The sequence below is a fragment of the Odocoileus virginianus genome, chromosome 27, assembly GCF_023699985.2.
Source record: "Odocoileus virginianus isolate 20LAN1187 ecotype Illinois chromosome 27, Ovbor_1.2, whole genome shotgun sequence".
Classification (NCBI taxonomy): Eukaryota; Metazoa; Chordata; class Mammalia; order Artiodactyla; family Cervidae; genus Odocoileus; species Odocoileus virginianus.
Window position 1 is genome coordinate 64,921 of NC_069700.1, and position 22,290 is coordinate 87,210.

Below are 22,290 nucleotides of genomic sequence, written 5' to 3' on the forward strand. Positions count from 1 at the left end.
ACCATGAGCCTGTAAGTCACAAGTGACTTGAAGCTCTCACATGGGAAGGTTTTCTCGTAAATACAAGACCTCATGTTCCGTCATTCTCCCTTCTCTCTTTCCTATCCAAATAATAGGTCCAAAAAAAAAAAAAAAAAGAGCAGAGTTTTAAACTTAGGACATCAGAACAGGTTCTGACTTTCTCCACTCAATACAAAGCACGCTCATAAACTCTTAGGCACGTGCTCCACCACTGATGGCTCTGACCTCTAACTCTGCAGTCCTGGTCCTGCCAGATGCTGAGTCTGGGATGTTGAGTGGGCCATCTTCCCGGCAGCTCGGCGTCAGTGTCTGTAGGATGGAGAGAACAAGCTTCAGGCTTGTGTATTTTACAGAAAAAATGTCTCCCTGCCGCAGGCGTTCCGTGTCATACACCATCTGGTACCTCACGCGCATTCCACACTCAGTAGCTGTGACTGATGTCCGAGGCCACGGGGAGGTGGTCCTGGGGGCACAGGCAGGCTCGCAAGGACCACAAAGTTGATGCTGTGAGTCTCCAGGCCAAACACAGCTGGGGCTGCTCAGTCAGCCGCGTCCCTTCCACCCAGCTGTGGCCCGCTTGGACCACTGTCGCGGCCCCTGGGCTCCCAGGCCCCCTGCCCGCAAGGCTGGCGGGTGGGAGGAGAGTCCGCCTTGTCTCTGTTCTCCCTGACGCCTGTCCCCAGCTCGTGTTCTTCACGTGTGGACACTGGCCCGAGAGAGTCAGCACCTGCCCCTGTATTGATTCTTATCTGAGGTGCGGCCCACCCTGAACTGTGGAGCCCCCGCTGTGGGCCCCTACCACACATCCTGGCCTCAGGCCTGTGGAAGAGCAGTCGGGCCCCAGGGCGTCTGTGTCTCCAGTGGCTCAGAGCAAGGGAAGCCCAAGCCTGGCCCTCTGACCTGCTCCCCAGCACCGACGGGGACAGGCTGGGCTGGGTGTTTGCTTCCCTCTGGTGGTGGGTGCTGGAAGGAGCGGGGACCAGGTGGGCTCCCTGGAGGGGCTCCATGACTCTCCCCCACCCCCCGGGTTCCCCCCACCCCAGTCTATTATGAACACCCCATGCTGGGTGTCACCGCGGCTCTTCACCCAACTCTTCCCTTTCCCCTCCTTCATTCCCAGGAGCGCAGCACGACAGAGACACCCCAGCCCAAGCGGGTCCCACTGAGCTCACCTCCTCCCGGCCCCACTCCCCAAGACAGGGGTGTGAGCCGGGCCGTCCCCCAGAGGGCACGTCCGGGCTCTGACCTTCCTTCCTCCGTCAGCCCTGACAGTCAGCCTGGACGATCAGTCATCAGCTTGAAGAGCTGAATCTGAACATAGAGACCAAACTCCGGCTGGGACGTGATCACCTACTTTGCCCTGTGGCCCCCTCTCTGGCGCTGTTTGAAGCTTTGTGCTAAAGCAGGGGTCTCCAGTCTCTGGGGTCCAATGCCTGATGATCGGAGGTGGGGCTGATGTAGTCATAATAAAGTGCACAATAAATATAATACACCAATCGTCCGGAAACCACCCCCTGCCCACACCATCCATGGAAAAATTGTCTTCCCCAAAACCAGTCCCTGGTGCCAGCAAGGTTGGGGACTGCTGTGCTAGTGAGGAACAGCGCCTTCCAGAGACACCCGCTGAACGCTGACCCCATGAATCCTTGGGACGGAGCCCAGGGCGGCCCTTCTGGCCACGTTCTCCAACATGCGGTGCACCACGCACCCCCAGGCTGAGGCTGCAGCGGGTGACACGCGCCAGCATCATGTCCTGGGGCGTCTGGAACCAACTGCAGCCGCTCGTGCTGCTTCGTGCAGGACGCAGGATGTCTACATGGAGCAAAGGCCGAAGAGAAGAGCGTCTCCAGGAGGAAGCCTGTCTGCTCAGAAAGGGGGAGCCTAACGGAATTCTGAAGTATGACGGCCGCCTCGGGAAACCGCCTTCTTGCCCTGTGGAACCTGGACCGTTGCTGGCCTCGGCCGCAGGCAGAAGGCAGAAAAGCCGCAGGTGTCACTCCAGGACATCCTGTGCACTGGGCCAGATCCTGCTCGGGGTCTGCTTGGCGAGGCTGCATAAGGGTGTCTGTTTTGAGCTTAAGGGCATTCAGTCTGTCTTGAAGGGGCCTTGGGATGATCCTTTCTCTGAGTGAACCTGGCGGTGGTGGCGGGGGCGGGGCCCAGCTGGTGGTCCTCTGTGTGACGTCTGTGCTGTGGGCTGCACATTTGTGCATCTGAGGTCCTTGCCGTCAGATAAGGTTTGTTCCCGAGGCCGCCACAGAGGAAGGAAAATGACAGGCACTCTGGGCCCAGGGGATGGCAGTGCTCTGAGGACGATAACCAATAACCTGGGCAGTAACCGGCCAAGCGCTCAGCCCACAGAGGGGGCCACTGGCTCTGGGGCAGTCTCCAGGGAGGCCAGGGGTCCACGGCGTGGTGTCAGGACCCCACTGGATCCTACCCAGCAGGGGGCCGAACACGCCGCCAGCACAGCCCCCTCTGCGGGGGACCCAGACCCCCGGCCACACCCAGCCATCTGCGGCTGGAAGGGAGGGTCTATGCAGCCCCTGTGCTTGGGGGCCTGGCCCCTGCTCACCTGGGGTTTCGGGAGCTGCTCCCCAGGGTGGCCTCTTGCTCGCCCAGCAGCTCCAAACCCACTCCAGCCTGAGGTGTACCTTCTCCACCAGCTCTGAGCCCCCCACCAGCTGTGCTCTGGTGGGCTGTGTCCCTCGGCCCGGGGGCACCTGGAGAGTTGACTGAGGTCTTCCATTCACTCTTTTATTGCTCCTTTAATATATTCCTTATGTTAAACTCCTCTTTAACCTGCTATGTGCCTTCTGCCTCCTCAGTTCATTTCAGTTCAATCACTCAGTCCTGTCTGACTCTTTGCGACTCTATGAACGGCAGCATGCCAGACCCCCGACCCCCCGTCCTTCACCATCTCCCGGAGTTTACTCAAACTCATGTCCATCGAGTCAGTGGTGCCATCCAATCATCTCATCCTCTATCACCTCCTTTTTCTGCCTTCATTCTTTCCCAGCATCAGGGTCTTTTCTAGTGAGTCAGTTCTTCACATCAGGTGGCCAACGTATTGGAGTTTCAGCTTCAGCATCAGTCCTTCCAACGAATATTCAGGACTGATTTCCTTTAAGATGGACTGGTTGGATCTCCTTGCAGTCCAAGGGACTCTTAAGAGTCTTCTCCAACACCACAGTTGAAAAGCATCAATTCTTCAGTGCTCAGGCTTCTTTACGGTCCAGCTGTCCTGGCAGCACCAGGACGGCTCCATTTCATGTTGTACGTAAAGGCTTCGTGATCAATAACCCACAGGGTCAGGGGCTTCCTTGAATTAGGGTGACTGATATTTTCCAGTCAAGTCAAGCCTTTCCACATCTTCAGAGGCGGTTCTGGAGACCCCTGGATTCAGGTCCCATGATGCTGTCTTGTGCTTTCACAGAGTTCATTCTCTACTACGGTGATTTTTCATCACAGATACGTGTATGGAGCTGTGTTTTCTTCTACCCTTGCTGTTTCTCCTTTCTGGAAGTAATGAGGATTTATGAGGAAAATATTAATTACATTTTAACTTCATAATTAATATCTTAACTTCATTCTTGAGGACTTATCTGAAGAAAATTGCTTAAAAATCACCAAGTTACAGATTTTTTTTAATGAAGAAAATTCCAAGTATTATTTGATGAAGCAAGTTTCATTGTATCACGCTGACATAACAGTATAAACTGAGAGGAAAAATACATGGTGTTACTCATGACCTAGAAACCTGCTTACTGAGTTGGAATCAGGTGAAGCAGGATTATGCAATCATCAAGAATGGGCTTCATGTTGATGTAGGAACCAACACAATATTGTAAAGCAATTATCCTTCAGTGAAAAAGAAATACATTTTTTAAAAAAAGATGAAGAATGGGCTTCCCTGGTGGCTCAGATGGTAAAGAATCCGCCTACAATGCAGGAGACCCAGGTTCAATCCCTGGGTCGGGAAGATCCCCTGGAGCAAAGGCGTGGCACCCACTTCAGTGTTCTTGCCTGGAAAATTCCATGGACAGAGAATCCTGACGGGCCACAGTCCATGGGATTGCAGAGAGTCAGACACAACTGAGTGACTAACGCTTTCACTTTTTTTTCTTTTTTTCACAAGAAGGGGAAGCTCCTAGGAACTCACTACTCATGGGCTGACAAGCCAACCTGTCACATCCTATTTTGGGGGCCTGGCAGAAGTCATGAGACTCTGGGCAAAAGACAGGACGCTGTGACCCACAGTGAGAGCGATGCTAGAGCTTATCCCCTTCTTTTGTGGTGGGGCCCGTCCCCCCCACAGCCCCGAGGGCCCCTGCGGGTGCCTTCATCACAGAGGGCAGCTCCACAGGAGCGGAACCCTAGCTCTAGAAGTCACTGCGTTTAGAGGAAACCAAGGCGAGCCTGCCATTTCCTGGGCAAGGATGCTGGCACCTCCCTGGCAGCCCTGGGAAGCCCCTGGGTGAAGAGAAAGGACTTGAGTGCTCCCCGCACGCTTGGCGGGCTCAGTGCCTCAGGGCCTTGCCCTTCCCAACAGCAGAGTGAAAACTAGGCATAAAGCACGGAGACAGGAGGAAAAGGCATGAAAAACTAGTTCTGTTGACGTGGTACTGCTTCCTTTGGCATTGTTCTTTGTGCTTGCTACCTACATATATGTGTACACATGTGTGTAAGCATATTTATGTACGAGGACCTGGCAACAAACACTGTCCCATGTCTGTTTTCAGAAAACCAAGGAAGCGAGTTCTTCCTGCAGCCGCCACCTCTGCCTCTCCCCTCCACCAGCGGTGCGCGTGGGTTGTCACTGTCCTCGCTGCCGACCTCCAGGAGGACACGTCATCTCCCCTCGACCCACGCGGTGCGCGGCTCTGCCCCTCCCGCGGGCGCCCCGTGAGCGCAGCTCTGGGCTGCCCCGCCCCGAGGCATTGTCCATCCTTGGCAGGACGGTCTTGTTTCTTCTTTCCCAACTGTTGTCCGCTTTTGCCTTCTTGCATTTTTAGGGAAACTTCCTATACCATAGCTGGACATCCTCATCTCGTTACTAATCTTAATGTGAATGCTTTGAAGGATTCACCATTAGTATGAAGAATCATTGATGAATTTCTCCATTATTTGTATGCATGTATTAAGGTAAGCATGTTTTAAACTTCGATCTGTTGGCTCAGTAAATTTTAGTGATTGCTTTCCTGATTGTAAACTAACCATGCTTTCTTGGGAAACCTACTTGGGCCATTGTGTATTATCTTTTTTATATCTCCATGAATTACATTTGCTAATAGTGGATTTTGCATTTATGTTGATGAGTTAAGATTAGCCTGTAATTTTCTCTCCTCTTTCCTTGTCAGATTTTAATATGAAACTTAACCTCAAAAAAAAAAAATTAGTTGGGAGTGCAGCCTCTCTCTGTATTCTGGATTAACTTGATTAAGAATGAAATTGTTTGTTCCTTGAATGTTTGGTAGAACTGTCCTGTAAAACCATCTGGATGGGAAGTTCTGACTTGATTTTTTGGTTCTGAATTCGGTAAGAAAGGCAGAGCCTTCCACCCAGTCTCTCGGGCTGAGTGCAGCTGCAAAGCCTGGAGAGATGCTCAGAGAAGCTATTACAGGAGGGCAGCAAGTGAAGCTGCAGACGGACTGGGGACGGCCAGAACTCGAAGTCCTACCAGCCTGGCAGTGGGTTTACCATTGTTTCCCTCCAGAATTCCGCTGAACTCAGCGCAGCCCCAGACCCTGAGGTAGGTGTAGGTTGAAGACAGAACATCTCCAGGAGAAGCCCTCTGGTTCTGGCTTGAATGGCAAGAATGAGAATTGCTCCTTTTCAGGGAAAGTGTGAAATCTTCCATTCTTTTTTTTTTTTTTTGGCAATGCAGATTGCAAGTAATCCTGCGGTGGCAATTAATGAAGCCTGTGGTATCCCAAAGCCTTCGTCTCCAGTCAGTGACACCATGGCCCCAAGACGCTGGGGTCATATCCTGTGACTCTCCCGTCTGTCTCCTCACACCTCTCGACACCTGACGGGTGCCCTTAGCGGGGCATGTGTCAGAGTCGGTGAAAATTAAACTCCCAGCTTCCTGTCTGCACACGGGAAATAAGGTCCCGTAGTACCACAGAGTACTGGGGAGACCATGGAGAAGCAGAGAGAGGAGCACAGGAAATTCATGCCCTCAGGTTGCCTGGGAACTGCTGGGCTCACCTGCAAGCTGCCAACGTGTAGCTCTGACTCCCATCCCCTGAGCCAGGACTGAGAGCCAAGAACGGCTCAGGTTCCAGACTGGACACTAGGTGGCGCACACGCGCTGGGTCGGAACAGCCGCCTGGAACCACAACCCGCTGATGCTGTCTGGGACTACCCGGCTGAACCTAACCAGGTTTAAAGGGAAAGTGAAAGTCGCTCAGTCGTGTCTGACTCTCTGCGACCCCATGGACTCCACAGTCCACGGACTTCTCCAGGCCAGAATACTGGAGGGGGTAGCCTTTCCCTTCTCCGGGGGATCTTCCCACCCCAGGGATCGAACGCAGACCTCCCTCATGGCAGGTTGGTTACCTGCTTAAAAAAAAACAAACAAAAAACTCACAGCATTCTCCATGGGATTCCAGTAAGACCCAAGGTTTCGTGACATAATATGAAACGTAGCTAGAACACAGTTCAGAACTAACTGCTTGGTGTTCAAACAACCAGAAAGATCTCAAATTGCATGGGAAAGAAAGTCAAGAGATGCTAACACCAAGAGGACGCAGGTGTGAGAACGAGCTGACACAGAGACTGCACTGGGGGAAGATCCCACATGCTGCAGGGCAACTATACCCATGAGCCACAGCTGCTGAAGCCCCGGCCCGCGAGCTTGTGCCCTGCAGCGAGAGAAGCCACCACAGCGAGAGGCCTGTGGACCGCAGTGAAGAGCAGCCTCGCTCGGCACAACCAGAGACCCAGAGCAGCCAAAATGAATAAACACACTAACAATTCATGGGGCAAAGGGGAAGTCTTGGGAGAAATTAGAAAGTATTTTGAACTAACTGAGAATGAAGATACAACATGAAAATTCGTGAGATGCGGCTAGAGAAGTGCCTAGAGAAATTTATACCATTCAGTGCTTATATTAGAAAAGAAGGTCTTGAATCAATCTAAGCATCCACCTTAAGAAGCAATAATAAAAAGAGCTACATACAGCCAACATAAACAAAAGGGAGGAAATTATGATAGAAGTGACATAAAAAAACCAAAAACAATGGAGAAAATCAATTAAATTCAAAGCTGGTTCTCTAAAACAATAGTGAGATTGATAAACCTCTAGAAAGACTGAGAAAGCAACAAAGGAAAAGACACAGATTATTGATATAATTATTAAAGACAGGATATCACTACAAACCTGCAGACAATAAAAACACTAAGATGCCAATAACACTATAAACATCTTTACACACATAAACTTTAGATGAAATGGACCAATTCCTTGAAAACTACAAACCACTAAAATGTGCCCAAGTTGCAATAGACAGAATTAATAGTCCTATGATTACTGAAGACACTGAATTTATAACCTTTCAAAAAAGATGTCTCTAAGTCCATACAGTTTTACTGGTGAGTTCTACCAACTATTTAAATGAGGAAAAAAATCAATTCTACACAATCTGGTCCAGAAAATAAAAGACTATTTCCCAGTTCCTTTTATGAAGCTAACATTACCATAACAGCAATTAAGTACATAAATAATTCTATCTCACTATACCTGTGGCATATCACTATACCACTGTGTGTTTTTAACATAAAAGGAAAAATTCTCAGCAAAAAAGTTGCAAATCAGATCCAGTGATGTATCAGTTCAGTCACTCAGTCGTGTCCGACTCTTTGCGAACTCATGGACTGTAGCACACCAGGCCTCCCTGTCCGTCACCAGCTCCTGGAGCTTACTCAAACTCATGTCCATCGCGTCGGTGATGCCATCCAACCATCTCATCCTCTCGTCCCCTTCTCCTCCTGCCTGCAATCTTTCCCAGTGTCAGGGTCTTTTCAAATGAGTCAGTTCTTCGCATCAGGAGGCCAAAGTATTGGAGTTTCAGCTTCACCATCAGTCCTTGCAATGAATATTCAGGACGGATTTCCTTTAGGATGGACCGGTTGGATCTCCTTGCAGTCCAAGGGACTCTCAAGAGTCTTCTCCAACACCACAGTTCAAAAGCATCAATTCTTAGGCGCTCAGCTTTTTTATAGTCCAACTCTCACATCCATATATGACTACTGGAAAAATCATAGCTTTGACTAGACCGACCTTTGTTAGCAAAGTAATGTCTCTGCTTTTTAATATGCTGCCTACGTTGGTCATAACTTTTCTTCCAAGGAGTAAGCATCTTTTAATTTCATGGCTGCAGTCACCACCTGCAGTGATTTTGGAGCCCCCAAAAATGAAATCTGTCACTGTCTCCATTGTTTCCCCATCTATTAGCCATAAAGTGTGGGACCGGATGTCATGATCTTAGTTTTCTGAATGTTGAATTTTAAGCCAACTTTTTCACTCTCCTCTTTCACTTTCATCAAGAGACTTAGTTCTTCTTTGCTTTCTGCCATAAGGGTGCCATCATCTGCATATCTGCATGCATGCTTAGTCGCTTCAGTAGTGTTTGACTCTCTGCGACCCTATGGACCATGGCCTGCCAGGCTCCTCTGTCCATGGGATTCTCCAAGCAAGAATACTGGAGTGGCCATTTGCTTCTCCTGGCATGTCTGAGGTTACTGCGGTTTCTCCCAGCAATCCTGATTCCAGCTTGTGTTTCATCCAGCCCAGTGTTTCTCATGATGTACTCTGCATGTAAATTAAATAAGCAGGGTGACAATATATAACCTTGACGTATTCCTTTCCCAATTTGGAACCAGTCTGTTGTTCCACGTCCAATTCTAACTGTTGCTTCTTGACCTGCATACAAATTTCTCAAGAGGCAGGTCAAGTGGTCTGGTATTCCCATCTCTTGAAGAATTCTCCACAGTTTGTTGTGATCCACACAGTCAAAAGGATTGGCATAGTCAATAAAGCAGAAGTACATGTTTTTCTGGAACTCTTGCTTTTTCAATGACCCAATGGGTGTTAGCAATTTGATCTATGGTTCCTCTGCCTTTTCTAAATCCAGCTTGAACATCTGGAAGTTCATAGTTCACATATTGCTGAAGCCTGGCTTGGAGAATTTTGAGCATTCCTTTGCTAGTGTGTGAGATGAGTGCAGTTGTGTGATAGTCTGAACATTCTTTAGCATTGCCTTTCTTTGGGATTGGAATGAAAACTGACCTTTTCCAGCCCTGTGGCCACTGCTGAGTTTTCCAGATTTGCTGGCATTGGGTGCAGCTTTCACAGCATCATCCTTTAGGATTTGAAATAGCTCAACTGGAATTCCATCACCTCCACTAGCTTTGTTGGTAGTGATGCTTCCTAAGGCTCACTTGACTTTGCATTCCAGGATGTCTGGCTCTAGGTGAGTGATCACACCACCGTGATTACCTGGGTCATGAAGATCTTTTTTGTACAGTTCTTCTGTGTATTCTTGCCACTTCTTAATATCTTCTGCTTCTTTTAGGTCCATAGCATTTCTGTCCTTTATTGTGCTTATCTTCACATGAAATGTTCCCTTGGTATCTCTAATTTTCTTGAAGAGATCTCTAGTCTTTCCTATTCTGTTGTTTTCCTCTAGTTCTTTGCATTGATCACTGAGGAAGGCTTTCTTATCTCTCCTTGCTATTCTTTGGAACTCTGCATTCAAATGGGTTTATCTTTCCTTTTCTCCTTTGCCTTTCACATCTCTTCTTTTCTCAGCTATTTGTAAGGCCTCTTTGGACAACCATTTTGGCTTTTTGCATTTCTTTTTCTTGGGGATGGTCTTGATCCCTGCCTCCTGTACAATGTCATGAACCTCCACCTGTAGTTTTTCAGGCACTCTATCAGATCTAATCCCATGAATCCATTTGTTACTTCCATTGTATAATCATAAGGAATTTGATTTAGGTTGTACCTGAATGGTCTAGTGGTTTTCCCTACTTTCTTCAGTTAAGTCTGAATTTGGCAATAAGGAGTTCATGATCTGAGCCACAGTCTGCTCCCAGTTTTGTTTTTGCTAACTGTATAGAGCTTCTCCATCTTTGGCTGCAAAGAATATAATCAGTCTGATTTTGATATTGACCATCTAGTGATGTCCATGTGTAGAGTCTTCTCTTGTGTTGGAAGAGGGTGTTTGCTATGACCAGTGCATTCTCTTTGCAAAACTCTGTTAGCCTTGGACCTGCTTCATTTTGTACTCCAAGGCCAAATTTATAAATAGCATGACAATGTAGGTATATATCCCAGGCATGCAAGGCAGTTCAGTAATTAAAAATCAATGTAATCCATTATACATTAATGCAGAAAAAGTAAATGATCATGTTAATTAGTACAGTAAAGCCTTCGTGACAAACAAAAACAAAACTTTCTCAGCAAACTTGGATAGAAAGAAACATCCCTAACCTGATACAGAGCATTCAGGAGACCTGGGTTTGATCCCTGGTTTGGGAATATCCCCTGGAGAAGGGAAAGGATACCCACTCCAGTATTCTGGCCTGGAGAATTCCATGGACTGTATATGTATAGTCCATGGGGTCACAAAGAGTCGGACACAACTGGGTGACTTTCACTTTTACAAAAACCTACAGCTAATGTTAAACGTTTCTGATAAAGACTAGGACAAGAATATCCACCCACCACTCCTATTCCACATCACACTGGAAGAGCTAGTCAGGGCAACAAGGCAAGGAAAAGACATTGAAGTTACACACACAGCAAAGGAAAAACTAAACTGTCCCTACTTGCAGATTATATGACTGCTTACATAGAAAATTTTGAGGAATATACAAAAAAACTTCTAAAACAAATTAGAGTTTAGTGAGGTCACAAGATACAATAGCAAGCTGTATTTCTATATACTAGCAATATACAGTTGGAAACTGAAACTAAAATATTTATGATAGAAAAATGAAATAATCTAACAAAACATGTACACTATCTCTATGCTGAAAACTACAAACATAACAAAAAATTAGAGTAGATCTTTAAATATAGAAACACACTGTAATTGTGGATTGGAAGAATCAATAGTAAATCAATTCTCCCCAGCCACCCCCTTATACATCCATTTGATACAGTTCCAGTCAAAATCCTAGAGGATTTTTGGTAAATACAAAGAAGTTGATGCACAAAGATATAGAGAAAGGCAAAGAAGCTGGAATAGTTAAAACAGCTTTGAGAAAGCATACATTTGGATCCACACTGCCCAGCTTAAAGACTTACCCTAAAGCTGCAGTAATGAACACAAGACCAACTAGAGGAAAGAGGGATAGACCCACACAAGTACAGCCAACTGATCTTTTTCAGCATTTTAAAAATTAATAGACCATTTTAAAGAACAGTTTAAACTTATAGACTAATTGAAAGATAGGGCAGAATTTCTGCATGCCCATGGATACAGTTTCTCCTTTATTATCTTACGTTAACATGGCATGTTTGTTACAATTAATAAACTAATAGTGATACCTTATTATTTTTAAAAGTCCATAGTTTATTCAGATGATCTTGGTTTTTTTCTAATGTCTTTTCTTCTGTTCGAGGGGTCCATTCATGATACCATGTTGTATTTAGCTGTCATGTCTTCTTAGGCTTCTTTCATCTGTGAGAATGCTGAGATTCTTACTTTCAATGACCTTAAGAGTTTTGAAGAATGTTGGTCAGCTATATTGGATGTCCCTCTAATTGAATGTGCTTGATTTTTTTTTTCTAGTCATTAGACTGGAGCTACGGTTTTGGGAAGATCAGAGGGAGAGTGCCATTTTCATCATATGTCAAGGGTACATACTCACAATAGGATTTATGATGACTGGTGTTGAACCTGAGGTGGTTGAAGGCATTGTATTCTGTATGCCCCCTTTCCATGGTTTGTGCTTTGGAAAGAAGTCACCTTGTGGAGGCTACACTTAAAGAGTAGGAGTCATGCTCCCCTTTGGCTAGCCTAGGGGGCTAATGTATGTAAATACATTAAGTTTGTAAATAATTTACTTGGAATTTATACTTATATAATTTATTTGGAATTCTTCTGCATAGGTTTATTTCTTCCCATTTAGTAATTTATTTGTATCAGTATGCACTCACGGGTGTTATTTTCTACTTTAGGTTATAATGCAATGCTACTTTTAAAACAGCAGTTTTATTTACTTATTTTTGGCTGCTGGATTTTGGTTGCCATGTGGGCTTTCCCCTGGCTGCAGAGAGCAGGGATGCTGTCTGCTGCAGTGCCCAGGCTCCTGGCAGTGGCTCCTCTTGCTCTGAAGTACAGGCCGCAGAGCACGTGGGCTTCAGCAGTTGCCCCCCCCCCCCCCCCCAGGCTGCCAAGCACAGACTCAACAGTTGTGGCACACAGGCTGGGCTGCTCCTTGGCATGTGGCATCTTCCCCAACTGAGGCTGGAACCCATGTCCCTGCACGGGCAGGTGGATTCCTTACAACTGAGCTACCAGGGAAGCCCCAGTGCAACTTTTAAGTTATCTCGCTCAATGTCTTCCAGCTTTGGCCACTGAGAACCATTTTGGAAACAAGTTCTGGTCACTGGGACTGCTGGTTGCTATGGTGATTTCTTTCAGGCTCCTTCAGCTGACAGAGTAAAGGAATGTATGTGTGCAGCCAACCTATGTGTATGCCTGTATCTGTAAATATTTCTCTGTGCAGCCACCTGTATCCACATTAAGTTCTTCCATCGTCTACTCTGTTCCTTCCATGTGGATTATTCTAGCTGCCACCCCCCCCCCTTTCTTATCTGTAAATTCTTTGAGAAGAAACCTGGCTCCCACCATTCACCATCCATCTGCTCAATTGTTCAGGCCCAGAAAACATGTATAATGGTGTCAGAACTGTGAAACCGGTGCACCGTGGGAACTGACTTTATGCCCTGAGGCGCTGTCCTGTGTGCACCAGTGCATCATGGGAACAGACTTTGTCCACTGACGCGCTGTCCTGCGGGAACCAACTTTATCCCCTGAAGCGCTGTCCTGCGTGAACCGGTGCAGCACGGGAACGGACTTCATCCACTGACGCGCCGTCCTGCGTGAACCGGTGCAGCACGGGAACGGACTTTGTCCACTGACGCGCTGTCCTGCGTGAGCCGGTGCATCGTGAGAACGAACTTCATCCACTGACGCGCTGTCCTGCGTGAGCCGGTGTAGCATGGGAACGGACTTTATCCACTGACGTGCCGTCCTGCGTGAACTGGTGCATCGTGGGAACGAACTTCATCCACTGACGCGCTGTCCTGCGTGCACCGGTGCAGCATGGGAACGGACTTTGTCCAGTGACGCGCCGTCCTGCATGAACCGGTGCAGCATGGGAACGGACTTTGTCCACTGACGCGCTGTCCTGCGTGCACCGGTGCATCGTGGGAACGGACTTCATCCACTGACGCGCTGTCCTGCGTGAGCCGGTGCAGCACAGGAACGGACTTTATCCACTGACGCGCTGTCCTGCGTGAGCCGGTGTAGCATGGGAACGGACTTTATCCACTGACGCGCCGTCCTGCGTGAACCGGTGCATCGTGGGAACGGACTTCATCCACTGACGCGCTGTCCTGCGTGAGCCGGTGCAGCATGGGAACGGACTTTATCCACTGACGCGCCGTCCTGCGTGAACCGGTGCATCGTGGGAACGGACTTCATCCACTGACGCGCTGTCCTGCGTGAGCCGGTGCATCGTGGGAACGGACTTCATCCACTGACGCGCTGTCCTGCGTGAGCCGGTGCATCGTGGGAACGGACTTTATCCACTGACGCGCCATCCTGCGTGAACCGGTGCATCGTGGGAACGGACTTCATCCACTGACGCGCTGTCCTGTGTGCAGTTCCTTCTGCTTTAGTCTTAGGGACTCCTCTCCTTTCCACAGAGACCGAGATCAGCACTTCCCCACCCCTAGCTCTCCTTCGTGTGGTTGTTTTGTACTTTTGTGATACAGTTAGGCTCTCTTGTTACAGTCTACTTTTTTTAAATCTCTAGACCTCCTAAATTATTAGGAGCATACATTAAAGTTCATTCTTGGTGTAGTCCATTTCTGTGGGTTTGACACGTCTGATCTTATGTACTCATCATGGCAGTGTCATATAGAATAGTTTCACTCGACTGAAATTCCCTGTGCTTCACCTGTTCATTCCTCCCCTTCCATGCCCACACTTCTGACAACCACGGATTTTTTTTTTAAAAAACCACTGATCTTTTTATTGCATGTATAGTTTGCCTTTTCCAAAATTTCATAGAATGGAATAAAAAACAGTATGCGGCCTTTTCAGACTGGCCTTTTACTGAGAAATAGTCATTTAAGCTTCATCCATGTGTTTCTGTAGCTTGATAGCTCATTTCTTCCTATTGCTGAATAATAGTCCATTGCATGGATGTACCATAGTTTATCCTTCACCTATTAAAGGACATCTTGGTTGCTTCCAGTTTTGGGCAATTATGAATAAAGCTGCTATAAACATCCGTGTTCAGGTTTTTTTGTAGACTTGACTTTTCAATCCATTTGGGTAAACAAGTAAGAATGCAATTGATGCTAAGACCGTGTTTAGCTTTTTAAGAAACTGCCAAACTTTTTCCACAGTAGCTGTACCATTTTACATTTCCAGCAGTGATGAAAAAGTTACTTATTTTCCATATCCTCTTCAGTAATTGGTATTGTTACATTTTATGTTTTTAATTTTAGCCATTCTAAAAGGTGTGTAGTGATGGCTACAATAAACAGCTCAGTTGCTGCTTTAATTCCTTTATGACAAATGATACTAAGCACCTATTCTTATTTTTTTGCCAGCTCCATATTTTCTCAGTGAGCTGTCCAGATATTTTGCACATTTTTAATATGGTAGTTTGGTTTTGTACTATTGAGTTTTAAGAGTTTTTAAAGAATATTTGAATAGAAATCCTCTATCAGATACATGCTTTGCAAATATTTTCTCACAAGATGTGAAACCTCTTCATTTTCTTAATAGTCTCTTTCCAGAGCAGAAGTATTTCATTTTAAAAAAGTCTAATTTATCAATTTCTCTATCATAGGTCACATTTTTGGTATTATATCTAAAAATTCATTGCCAAACCCAGGGTCACCTAGATTTCCTGTTTTCTCTAGAAGTTTTATAGTTTTGCATCTCAAATGTATGACTGTGATTGTTTAGTTAGTTTTTGAGAAAGGTATAAGGTCTGTGTCTACATTTTGGGGGGAATATCATTCTAATTATTCCAATATCATTTGTTGAAAAGTATCATTTCTCTATGGAATTACCTTTGCTTCATTGTCAAAGATTAGTTGACTATATAATAGGTCAATATAAGTGGGTCTTTTCCTGGGTGGTCTATTCTGTTCCAGTGATCTATGTGTGTTTTCTTTCATCAGCACAATACTGTCCTGACCTTTGTACCTCTGTAGAGTTTTGAGGTCGGGTAATGTCAGTCCTCCAACTTTATTCTCCTTCTACAGTATTGTGTTGGCTATTCTGAGGTTTTCTGCATTTTCATAACATAGTTTTCATGTAGAATTAGTCAATATCAACAGAATAACTTCCCAGGCTTTTGTTGGTATCTACATTAAACCTGTACATCAGTTAGAAGAACTGACATTTTAAGAATATATATTCTTCCAATACATGAATTTGGAATATCTTTCCATTTATTTAGATCTTTGATTTCATTCATAAGAATTTTGTAATTTTTCATGTTCAAACTTTATGTGTATTTTCTTAGATATATACCTATTTCATTTTTTGATGCTGATATAAATATTGTTTCAGTTGAAAAAAAAGTTTCAGTTGTTCATTGCTGAAATAAAGTAATTTTTTTATATGAATCTTGTGCAACCTTATTAAAATCACTAATTTAGTTCAGGGAGTTTTTTTTGGTTGGGATTTCTAGTTCTTCAGGATATTCTACATACAAAATCATGTCATCTGTGAGCAAAGATGTTTCTGTCTCTCCCTCCCCAATTTGTATTCTTTTTCTTGTCCTACTGCACTTGCTAAGACTTGTGGTACAATGCTGACTAGGAATGGTGAGAGGAAACTCGCCCTGCTTTTGTTCTTAGGGGAAAAGCATGCAGTTTCTTACAATTAAATACGATGTTATCTGAAGATTGTGTGTGTGTGTTTAGCTGCTTCAGTTGTGTCCAACTCTTTGCAACCCTATGGACTGTAGCCCACCAGGCTCCTCTGTCCATGTCAAGTTAAGGAAGTTCTTCTGTATTCAGTTTGCTGAGACTTTATCACGATTGGGTGTTGGATTTTCTCAAATGCTATTCTGCATCTATTGATGTATCATTTTTCTTCTTTAGTTTATGGATGTGAGAGATTACTTGATTTTCTAATTTGAGTAACCTATGTGTGCCTGGAATAAATTCCCAATTGATCATGATGTATAATTTTTTATATACGTTGTTGGATTGAGGTTTGCAAATATTTTTTGAGTTACTTTGTATTTATGTTTAAAAGATATAGTTTTCTTTTTCTTATAATGTCTTCAGCTGATTTTGGTGTTAGGGTAATGCTGACATCATAAAATGATAAGAAGTAATCTTTGCTTCTGTTTTCTGGAGGTTATTGAGAATTAATATATGCCTACTAGATTATTTAAATTTTTGTGTTTCAATAGTTTGTCTTTCAAGAAATTGGTCCATGTCATCTGAGTGATTACGTTTGCAGGCATAGGGTTTTTTAGTCTTTGTTTACTACACTTTTCGATGGACATGATGCTCATGAGTTTGAGCAGGCTTCAGGAGTTGGTGATGGACAGGGAAGCCTGGCGTGCTGCAGTCCATGGGGTCGCAGAGTTGGACGTGACTGAGCGACTGAACTGATCTACTACACTTTTCACACCCACAAAATCAGTTGTGATGACCTCTCGTTGAATTCTGAAATTAATTTGTGATTTCTCTTTTCCCCCCTTGGTTAGTGGTTTACTGATTGCTGATCTTTACAAAGAACAACTTTTGATTTCATTGATTTTCTATGATTTTTTATTTCAATGTCATTAGATTTACCTCTAATTTTTATTATTTCTCTTTTTCTTCTATCTTTAGGCTAACATTGCTTGATCCTTCCTCATGTGCATTTATAACTAAATGGAATGACCCAACTAAAGGTAGTTTAGAATATCAATGGCCATTATGATATTATGGGGAATTTTTGAAGTCCCCAAACTTAATTTACTTAAATCCACAACAGTAGTTCAAAATTTGCAAAACAGAATGCCTATTTTGATTGGTATTTTCAGACTTCCAAACATTATCAGGAGCCTAAAATTGCCTCTCTGCAAAGTAAGATTTTAACTGAGGCAGGCAATTAAAAGAAAGATAAAATAGTTCCCGACACATCAAGTTCTTCTTCCTTGGCTTCTTTGTATCAGACTCAACCCCTGGCACCATCTTGTCTCCCTCCTTCTGCTCCTCCTGCCCAGGGCCCACCACCAGTACCATCTGCCTCCTTCCCTTCTATGCCACCTTCATCTTCTCCATACTCTCAGCTTCTCCATACTAATTCTCTCACCGAACTTCCCCTTTTCTTCTGAACTTATCACAACCTGTCCTTTTAAAATTAAGCCTCTGTGGATCCAGAGACTAAACTCTTTAATTTCCTATAACCCATGGACTAAAGCTGAACTGTGAGCCATAATCAAGGATTTTCCTAAAGTAACTTAAGACCCTCACATATTTGCTGAAGAATTTCATACAGGCACTCAAACCTATTAACCTGGTTTCTCTGGTTTATATCAACTAGTTCGTATGCTTGTCAGTGAAGCCAGGCCCAGCACTGGGTTTATCACTAATTGGCAAAATCCTGAAAGGTACCTAGGATTACTACTGCAACACCTGGCCAGTCCCTGGACGAGGACATGGCACCCACTCCCGTTTTCTTGCCTGGAGAATCCCCATGGACAAAGGAGCTGGGTGGGCTGTTGTCCGTAGAGCTGCAAAGGGCTGGACACGATTGAGGCAGGTTACAGCAGCACAGCACCTGACCACCAACGTATACGATCAGGCTCCGGCAGTCACTCAGTGACTCAGCCAGCCAGTTCCTGGTGCGTTCCCAAAGCCTGTTGATTAGAGCAAAATTCACACTTTCGCACAAAAATCTGATGGACCAGTTCATGACTATTAGAATCCATTCCAGATTATTTTTAAAGAAAACTCTAATCTTTCTGCAGATGTTGATTCCATTGAGGTAGCTTTTAACTCTATGTTTATCAATGGGCAGAACTGGAATCCGTCCCTTCTATACAAAAGGACCACAACAGACTGGAAAACTGTATCCACTCCAGGTCTAGTTACTCTGCTGTCTCACACTCTAGATGAGGCACCACAAAGGCAGACTATCAGATTTCTTACCTTTAACTTCCGTAATGGAAGGCTCCTAAATAAAACCATTTCTGCCATTCTTGCAAACAGTCAAGTTGTTAGAAAACAGATTATTACAACTTCAAATGCTTTAGGTACCTTCAGCATTCTAACCTAAGACTGCCAGGAGAAATATCAATAACCTCAGATATGCAGATGACACCACCCTTATGGCAGAAAGCAAAGAACAAAAGAGTGTCTTGAAGAAAAAGAGGGGAGTGAAAAAGTTGGGTTAAAACTCAACATTCAGAAAACTAAGATCATGGCATCTGGTCCCATCACTCCATGGCAAATAGATGGGGAAACAATGGAAACAGTGACAGACTTTATTTTGGGGGCTCCAAAATCACTGCAGATGTGACTGCAGCCATGAAGTTAAAAGACGCTTGCTCCTTGGAAGAAATGCTATGGGCCAACGTAGATGGCATATTAAAAAGCAGAGACATTACTTTGCCAACAAAGGTCCCTCTAGTCAAAGCTATGGTTTTTCCAATAGTCATGTAGGGATCTGAGAGTTGGACTATAAAGAAAGCTGAGCGCCAAAGAATTGTTTTTGAACTGTGGCATTGGAGAAGACTCAGTCCCTTGGACTGCAAGGAGATTCAGCTAGTCAATCCTAAAGGAAATCAGTCCTGAATATTCACTGGAAGGACTGATGCTGAAGCTGCAACTCCAATACTCTGACCATCTGATGCAAAGAACTGACTCACTAGAAAAGAACCCAGTGCTGGGAAAGATTGAAGGCAGGAGAAGGGGACGACGGAGAGTTGAGATGGTTGGATAACATCACTGAATCAATGGACATGAGTTTGGGCAATTTCCGGGAGTTGGTGATGGACAGGGAAACCTGGAATGCTGCAGACCATGGGGTCACAAACAGTTGGACATGAATGAACTGAGCCTTCTAACCTGCCTTTCTAGTGTCCACACCATCTTCATTGATATTTTTAACTGCCTAATGGACCATTCCAGTTCTTGCAAAAAAAACTTCTTCTCATGGATGTATTTTGTTATGGTCTGCATGTTTTCTCACTGGACTGAAACCTTCCCTTGCAGAAAGGCTACTACCCCATTGTGTGGTAAAAGTTCTTTTGGAAAACATTATTCCTATCTAGGAAACAACTCTCAAATGTCAAAGTGATCAAGGAGCCCATTTTACTGGAGAGGTACTTCCAACAAGTGTGCACTGTATGGTCACTTTTACACTTTCATGCACTTACCACCCTCAATCCTTTGGTTAAGTTGAATGCACTGATGGTGCTGCTGCTGCTGGTAAGTCACGTCAGTCGTGTCCGACTCTGTGGGACCCCATAGACGGCAGCCCACCAGGCTCCCCATCCCTGGGATTCTCCAGGCAAGAACACTGGAGTGGGTTGCCATTTCCTTCTCCAATGCATGAAAGTGAAAGTGAAGTCGCTCAGTTATGTCCGACTCTTTGAGACCTCATGGACTGCAGCCTACCAGGCTCCTCTGTCCATGGTATTTTCCAGGCAAGAGTACTGGAGTGGGGTGCCATTGCCTTCTCCCACTGATGGTGCTATTAAGACTCAATTAGCAAAATTTGCAGAGGCCCTCCACATACTTTGGTTACAAGCACTGTCATTGGTCCTTCTGAATCTTAGATCCATCCCTTTTTATTTTTTATTATTTTTTTGACTACACCCATGGCCTGCAGGATCTTAGTTCCCCTAACAAGGGATCAAACCCAGGCCCTCAGAAGTGAAAGCATTAAGTACTAACCACTGAACTGCCAGTGAATTACTGATCTATTCCTTCTTAAATTCATAAATTTTCCTTTGAGACAGTCACAAGACACTCAATGCACTTAGCTCCTGTCTCTTTTGACCCAGAAGTGATAAAAGGAGAGATACTCCAATATTGTAAAGGCCTGATGATAATTACTTAAAAATAACTGTGTTTTGGTAGAGGAGTCTTTTCACTGTTTTTTCAGTGTCTCCCAGAAAACGTAAGACCTAAAGCATCAATAAGGCTCCTTGCAACCTGGAGATTTTATCTACGAGAATAGATACCTCCAGAAAAACTCTCTTCAGCCTTCCTAGAAAGGCCCCTATCAAGTACTCCTAACCAACTCTTGTGACACAGATTCTACAGAATTGACTCTTGGATTCACAGGACACAGTTAGAGAGAGCGCCACACCCTTTCTGGACCTGCACATCATCTGGTGACCTGAAAGGAAAGATTTCTCAAGAGTCCAAGCAGATGGCTTCTAATGAGACAGTTTTCCCAAAATGTTCAGAACAGGCCTGTTGGAGTTTGTCACCACACCTTTGATGATGACACTTCAGAAGATCACCACTGTCTATTATCCTGGAAACATGAATTTTAGGCAAAAAGTGTTTCACAGTTCTGCTACTCCTTCTTACTCAAATGTAACCTCAATAGGTTTGCAATCCACACTTTCCCTTGGATGTGAGATTGTACAAAGGAAAGGTCCTCCCTGGCATTGAGATATAGTCACTGACACAAAAAAATCTCACACTTGGATCAGCACTGCTTTCTGAGAGATTCTGATCAAAAGGGGGAAATGTAAAAAACAAACACACACACAAACAACAAATCTCAAAGAGTCACGAGATCAGAAAGGCTGGAGAATCTTTTCTAGCAGAAATCTTTTTCTTTTTCCCTTGGCAACGATTCAGCCAATGAAAAGCAATGGGCTTTTAAAACTACATCCCTCCAACTTCCTTTTCCCCCATAAAGGTGTCCTCTCCATTTCTGCTGGGAGTTCCCAGGGTGGCAGAGCTCAAATTGCAGTTCTTTTCATAATAAACTTGTTTATGCTAGAGAAATAGTTGGCAGTCAATTTATTTTAGGCAGACAATATGTGGTGGCATCTCATTGGTTTTTCAAAGTTACAGTTTCTTAATATCTTATAATATTGAGCATCTTTTCATATACTTGTTATTTGTATGGTGAGGTGTCTGTTGAGATCTTTTTCCTATTCTCAATTGCATTTTTCCTCTTCTTGCATTTTTAGTATATTTTGGATAACAATATTTTATCAGCTATGCTTTCGGAAAATATTTTCTTAGTTTGTGGCATCTCATTACGTCCAGATATCTTTTTATAGTATGTAATCATACTATATATATATAATTTACTTTTCATCATAACACTATAGCAACCATTTCCCATTTTGCGTCAGACTTCCCAACCATCCTCGTATGATGCTGCTTCCTCCGCAGCCCCACAGAAGAGATTATCCCCACTTTGCAGGTGAAGGAGATAAATGCCTGGGAGCTTGCTGCCTAGGGTTCCCGCGCTGCTGACCTGCAGAGATCAGAATCCTTCGGGGAAGCAGCCCATTGCCTCCGGCCCTGCCTGCCGCGACCGGCAGGTTTCTGTGAGTGGTTTCTGTGCCTCGGCGCATTTCCTTCGTCTCTCGGCCTCCCAAACCGCCCTGAGACCGCGATCCTCAGTCTGAGCGCGCCCCGGCGTTTCAGAACCGGCCCGGAGGTCTCTCCGGCCGCGGGGCGGGCGCTCTCCCCACCCTCCTTCGGGGCAGGAGTGGAGGCGGAGCGAGCAGTCCACGCCCTCCGCCGGCCGGGCTCCCTCAGTCGCAGCGCGGGCGGCGCGGACACCGGACCGGCGTCCCGGAGCGCCGACCCCGGAGCGCGGGGCCCCACTGGGCCCACTCCGAGAGGATTCCGAGCGCGCCAACCGCCAGACAGCAGGCGACGGACGGCTGGCCCGCGGAGCCGAGCACGGTGAAGGCAGGGCGGGGCAGCCCCCGTCTGCTTCGCAGCCGACGGCTCCGCCCCGGAGACCCCTTATCGGGCCCGGCGTGCCACCCCGGCCTGCGCCAACCAGGCTGCCA

The 22,290-nt window shown here is 45.5% G+C and overlaps 1 long non-coding RNA gene across 1 annotated transcript; it reads right to left on the bottom strand.

The window, feature by feature from the left end:
- Positions 1-2,757: 2,757 nt before the first annotated feature.
- Positions 2,758-21,832, bottom strand: LOC139031572 (uncharacterized). Its single transcript, XR_011484062.1, has 2 exons — positions 21,744-21,832; positions 2,758-18,150 (listed from the first exon to the last, which is right to left on the bottom strand). It is a non-coding gene; the product is annotated as an uncharacterized lncRNA (long non-coding RNA).
- Between the last annotated feature and the right edge of the window lie 458 nt (positions 21,833-22,290).